At 50.8% G+C, this 5596-nt stretch overlaps 2 non-coding genes across 2 annotated transcripts; both read right to left on the bottom strand.

The window, feature by feature from the left end:
* Window positions 1–1309: 1309 nt before the first annotated feature.
* On the bottom strand, window positions 1310–1383 carry TRNAI-AAU. Its single transcript has one exon. It is a non-coding gene; the product is annotated as a tRNA-Ile (tRNA).
* Window positions 1384–1508: 125 nt separating this feature from the next.
* On the bottom strand, window positions 1509–1580 carry TRNAM-CAU. The gene has a single exon. It is a non-coding gene; the product is annotated as a tRNA-Met (tRNA).
* Window positions 1581–5596: the final 4016 nt, after the last annotated feature.

Genomic DNA, 5596 nt, shown 5'->3' with positions numbered 1-5596 from the left:
GTGATGCACAATGCAGTTGCTCATCACCCACTGACTGATGCCTGAGCAGTGAGCAGCCCCTCCCAGCCAGCTCCCCCAGTTTCTATACTGGGCATGACATTCTATGGTATGGAACATCCCTTTGGCTGGGTCAGGTCAGCTGTCCTGGCTGGGCTCCCTCCCAGCTTCTTGTGCACCTGCTTGCTGGCAGAGCATGGGGAATTGAAAAGTCCTTAATTTAGGATAAGTGCTACTTAGCAACAACTAAACCATCAGTGTGTTATCAACATGATTCTCACACTAAGTCAAAAACACACTGTACCATCTGCTAAGCAGAAAATTAACTCTATCCCAGCCAAAACCAGGACAGGAGTGTAAGTGTGTATGTGCCTCCTGGGGATACACGCTCAGCTTCGCTGCTGGCTGAAGTTGGGGACGTGGAGCCATGGCAGCCTTGGCCATGTTGGGCTGCTGGATTTGGCAGCACTAAACAGAGCATCCCGTGCATGTTACACAAAGGGTGCTGGTACAGGCTCATAGGCACAAAGAACTATTCGCAGCATCTGTAGCCGGTGGCATACATTGGCTCTAATGACAAATTTTCATTATGGGCCAAAATAAAAAAAGGGAGAGAGAGAGACGAAGGGAAGGGAAGGGAAGGGAAACCTCTCCCCAGAGGCCAGCTGGTGTGAGAAGCATTGAGCTCCCAGATGAACAACAACCTTGGTCTCCCCTCCAGTGCAGCGAGCTGTGATGGCGGTGATGTATTTTGTGTATTTTAATCCCATTTGTGATGCTATTAGGGTGCTTAATCTGGTGCGCGTGTTGCACACTGACTGGTCACTGACTTTCTGTGCAAAGGTGTTTTTTTTGGCAATTCTTCACTGCTTAAATGGGCACTATTGGCTGTAACATGCGGTGAAGTTTGTCCTCAAACACAACTGAAACCGTGCAAAAGAAGGCGTAGGGAACGTGTGGGGGGAGACTAGAGGGTGAAGCTCCCCCAGGAGACCATCCCTCACAGCTGAGTGATGCAGGGAGGGCTCCTGCAGAAAACGCCTTCGGCTGCAAGCAGCGCAGGCACATGGAGTGCCTCTGAACAGGCACCACAGCAGAAGTGTGGTGGAGTGGAAGTGAGCGGTGCCCGTAAGCCACATGTTGATGAATCAAAATCATCCTCTGCTAATTAGCAATGTATTTTTTACCTCTCGGGTTCTTCTTTTTTATTTTGGCCTGTCTCCCCGGACGCCCCGCGTTGCGCGGCCCTGGCGAGGGTACTGCTTGTCCCTGCACCATCACTGCCACAGAGAAAAGAGAACGGAACTTTCCATGGCCCGTACGGGGATCGAACCCGCGACCTTGGCGTTATTAGCACCACGCTCTAACCGACTGAGCTAACCGGCCGACCTGGGATAACCTGCTCCGCGCCCAACTCTGATAGCGCCTTTGGGCACGAGCGGCAGGCGTCACTCCCGCTGCCTCGCGGGGCTGTGGGGGAGGGGCATGGATTAAAATAAAAAGTGACGCATTAGCAGAGGATGGTTTCGATCCATCGACCTCTGGGTTATGGGCCCAGCACGCTTCCGCTGCGCCACTCTGCTAGCGCTGCGCGGGTTGTCCCTGTACACATCCTCATCCCTTCTCTCCGCCCCAGCCCTAGGGACCGCTTTCACGGATGGCTCTGTCCGCAACCCAGCTCTGGGGGATGCGGGGGGTCCCGCGGGGCTGGGCGACCAGTAGTGGTACTCTCATCCCAGCAGCACACACATCCTGTGCAAGGTGATGTTAACAGCCCTGCTGTCCCCTCAAACTGGGCGACTACATATAAACACGCTGTGGTGCATGGCTGACCCATCGGCTGTGAGAGTTTTGACCTTCTCCCAGGGACTGGAGACAAAGTCTCCCACCGTGTTGCTGAAAGCTGAACAGAGAAAAAAGCCCGTCCGGGACCTTCTATTTTTCAACCAGTCTGGTAAAAGCTGTCATTCACCTGTTGGATACAACTGCCAATGCATAAGATAATGGGAAAACAGGCAAGTATCCTGTGGGGAACATAAAAGAATGAAGGGGGGTGTATTTTTGCATAAGTTTCTCACAAATTTGGGGGCCTGGTTTGCAAAACTGCTAGCACTTGGGAGATTTGGAAAAAAAAACACAAAAGAGAACATAAAGCCTGGGACCTGGGCTACTCAGCACATCACACACCTCATATCCACCTCAAACTGCATCAAGCGTATTCAGACCAGCTCCATGGCAGCAAGACTCAGATGAGAAAGAAGGACACCCTGTCAGCACTGCAATTTGGATCCTCATTTTGGAGGACAAGCTGAGGCTGTCACCCACGTGCTTATCCAGCACAGAGTCTGTTTAGTCTTGTGGTGGATTTCTGGCAACCACTGCTTGTCTTCCTCCCTCTTCGCTCCAACAACCCATTTCCAATGGGTGCAAGAAAGTGGGGTGGACCTCCTCGGGGTTTGTATTATGCCACATCAGTGGTACACAGATCTTTTCGCTAAGCCTTTTCCTCTTCTTGTGTCCCGGATGACAGTTCTCAAGAGTTACTGACCCTATCAAGATGTTCCTGCACATCTCTGCTTCAGGCATCTTGTTGGATTTTATTGATGGACTTGACTGCTAGCACCCAGTCAGTGGGATAACAGCCAGACATTGTGCTGGTGCCTAAGTCAGGCCTGTCACAAGCCACAGCTCTGTCTGCTGGTCCTGCCTGCCTAAGCCACCTGGGTGTGCAGGACCTGCTACGGCACTGGGACAAGCAACAGCAACACACTATATCTCACAAATGCTTTGCCTTCATCTCCTGAGGAGGTCAGCCAAGCATCCAACAAGGCCTTGATAGAGTTCCTAGCTAGCCTAGCTCATTGGGCACTTGCTGCCTGCTTGGTGAGTGTTTGTACCTTGCCCGATGGGGGTACTGAGGTGCGTACTGGGGCCAGGCACAGAGAAAGGGACCTCTCACGCTTGAGCCATACCTGACTCCAAGAACTGGTGTGCTGCAGAAGGTGCAGATGGCACATAAGGGTATACCTTTTGACCTTGAAGACAATCAAGCAATGCAGCAGGTAATGCAGGAAGCTTGTGCAGCCGCTGTCATTGGAAATTTTTGAGACCTGCCTGTATGAACCCCAGAATAATGTGGTCTGACTAAACAGCTCATCCTGCTTTGAGGATGAGGTGGGACTAGAGGTCTCCTGGGGTCCCCTCCCTCATCTCAGGGTTGTTCTATCTCAAGAGCTGTGTCCATATGCTCTGCTCACCTGTGGCACCTGGCAAAATCTGCCTGCTCCTGCGGCCCTTGCCCATACCTTTCCCTTGGGGCTGCAGTGCTTGCCCTGCTTCTTCCCCAAGGGAAACTGCCCACATTCCCCATTCCTCCATGTCACCGTTTAAGGCTGGGCCGGCACTTAAAGCAGGTGGCAGATGCTCTCTGTTAACCCCGTCCTTTGCCCGAAAGGGAAGAAGAGGAGAAAAGGGAGAGAGACTTGTGGGTTGGAAACTTAAACCAAACTTTAATAAAACAATAACAGTGAAAAGAGTATAAATAATATTAGGAATAGTACTATTAATAATAGAAATAGGAATATACAAAACCGATACTGCTTTTCCTGATCATGACAATGGGACCACGTGCTGCACCACAGCAACTGGCAGTGCTCACAGGGCAGGGCAGGCACCCCGACATCCCAGAACTCCACTCCACAGCAGGCATTGAGGGATGAGGGATTTGAGGGATGCACGGGTCAGGGTCGGGGGCAGGAGAGCGAGCAGGGTCCCACAAGGATGATGGCCATGTGGGCATGAGAGGGATGTTTTTTTTACACCGAGTTTTCCCATGAGTGGGATGGAATACGGCATTGGCCAGGCCTGGGTCACCTGTCCCCTCTGCAGCTTCTGGGGGAGCAACCCCTCCTCCGCCTTCCCCCCCAGGAGGAGCCCAGCGGAGCCCAAGAGAGCCCGCAGAGAACAAGCACCCACCCATGGGCCTCTCTGCATAACAACCCTGCTCCTGTCCCAGCAACACCTACAGACATTAACTGCCATCAGCTCTGACAGCAGGCACTGCCTGAAACCTGCAGTCAGCTTCAGACAGGGCAGTCGCTAAGAGAACTTAACTGAAGAAAAGAAAATATAATCTACTGAAAGCAGAAATAGTTCTGTTTCAGCCAAACCTGGACACTCCACACTATTTCTGCTCTCCTAAGCTTTCTTATTTTGCCCAATCTTTGACTTTTCCTAGCACACCCTCCCCTCCCTTCCCTCACACTCTTGAGGCCAGGCTCATTAGAAAAAGCCCAGGCAACACAGAGACAAGCACACAGAAAACTGGTGTGCACTCACATTTCCAGCCCAAATGTCCACTGACCAGCAGTCCTTCACCCCCTGCCCTGACTTTGATACAAAAATCGGTAACATCCAACCCCCCTTGATTTCTAACTTTCCTCAGCAAAGTGGGAAGTGAGGTGCGGCTGGGTATGGAGTCCGACATAATGAAACTCAGTAACGTCAAAATGTTATGAAGCAGGCATCCTTTATTGCAGCGCTGGGGATCGCTCCACCATAAATGCTCCAACAATGTGGTAAACTTCCAGAGATTATATAGCATAAAGTTATACATATTCATAGGATTGCCGACAGCTCGTTTACATAAACATGAGAATTCCTGGAACTCATTAATATATACAAGTGTCTGATCCACATTCGCAGTCTTCTTCCCTGGTGGTCTTTTGTCTAGGCTCATGACTGTCGCAAGTTCCTTATCTTGGTCTCGATTGATGCCTGTTGGTTTCTTTGTACTCTTCAGGGTGTATGAGTCACAGTTGCAAATATGATATCCTGAGGTGCATTCTTGTCTGAGGTGTCTAGTGAGATTGTCCCGGAGCCTCCTTACCTTACAGCCATTCTAGCTCTCACCAAATCACAAAGGACCCTGCCCAAAGTGAGACTGTCCTGGAGCCTCCCCACCTCACAACCATTCCAACCATCCCCCAAAGACCCTTCCTTTGTTTAGTTGATTAACTAAGACACTTACAACATCTTCCTTGTTCTTGGGGCTTTTAACTCTTTCACCTTCCCACTGGTAGTGGGTGGCTTTTTCCCATGTCACAGCCTGATGGCTCAGGGAAATCCTCCTTCTCAAGGAGTCCTTTTTAAGGCAAGTCTTCCTGGAGATGTCTCATGTTGTATCACCTCACTACTGCATCCTGAAATACTGTTTTCTCTCACACCCGTGTTCCCATACTCCATGAATGGGTCTCGAGTTGTACCTCTCAGATACGGTTGTTGAGTAATTCTTCCTGGTACTGAGTTGCAAATAGTGATGCTCACTTCTGACAGACTGTGGGCTCACCTTTGAGATATCCGAAAGCCATCTGGACATAATCCTGGGCAACTGGCTTTAAGGTAGCCATGATGAGCAAGGGAGTTGGACAAGATGACCTCCAGAGGTCCCTTCCAGCCTCAATCATTCTGTGATTCTGTGACATCGTGCAGTGGGATCCCTAACCACCCCCACACAGCCGGAGGTGTATCATGCTTATCTCTCCAGAAAAATAATGGATACAGGGCCATGGACCCCGGATTCAGTTTCCTGCCACTCTTC

The sequence above is a fragment of the Cariama cristata genome, unplaced genomic scaffold, assembly GCF_000690535.1.
Source record: "Cariama cristata isolate BGI_N322 unplaced genomic scaffold, ASM69053v1 scaffold3279, whole genome shotgun sequence".
Taxonomy (NCBI): domain Eukaryota; kingdom Metazoa; phylum Chordata; class Aves; order Cariamiformes; family Cariamidae; genus Cariama; species Cariama cristata.
This window is presented reverse-complemented; position numbering and strand designations above follow the sequence as displayed.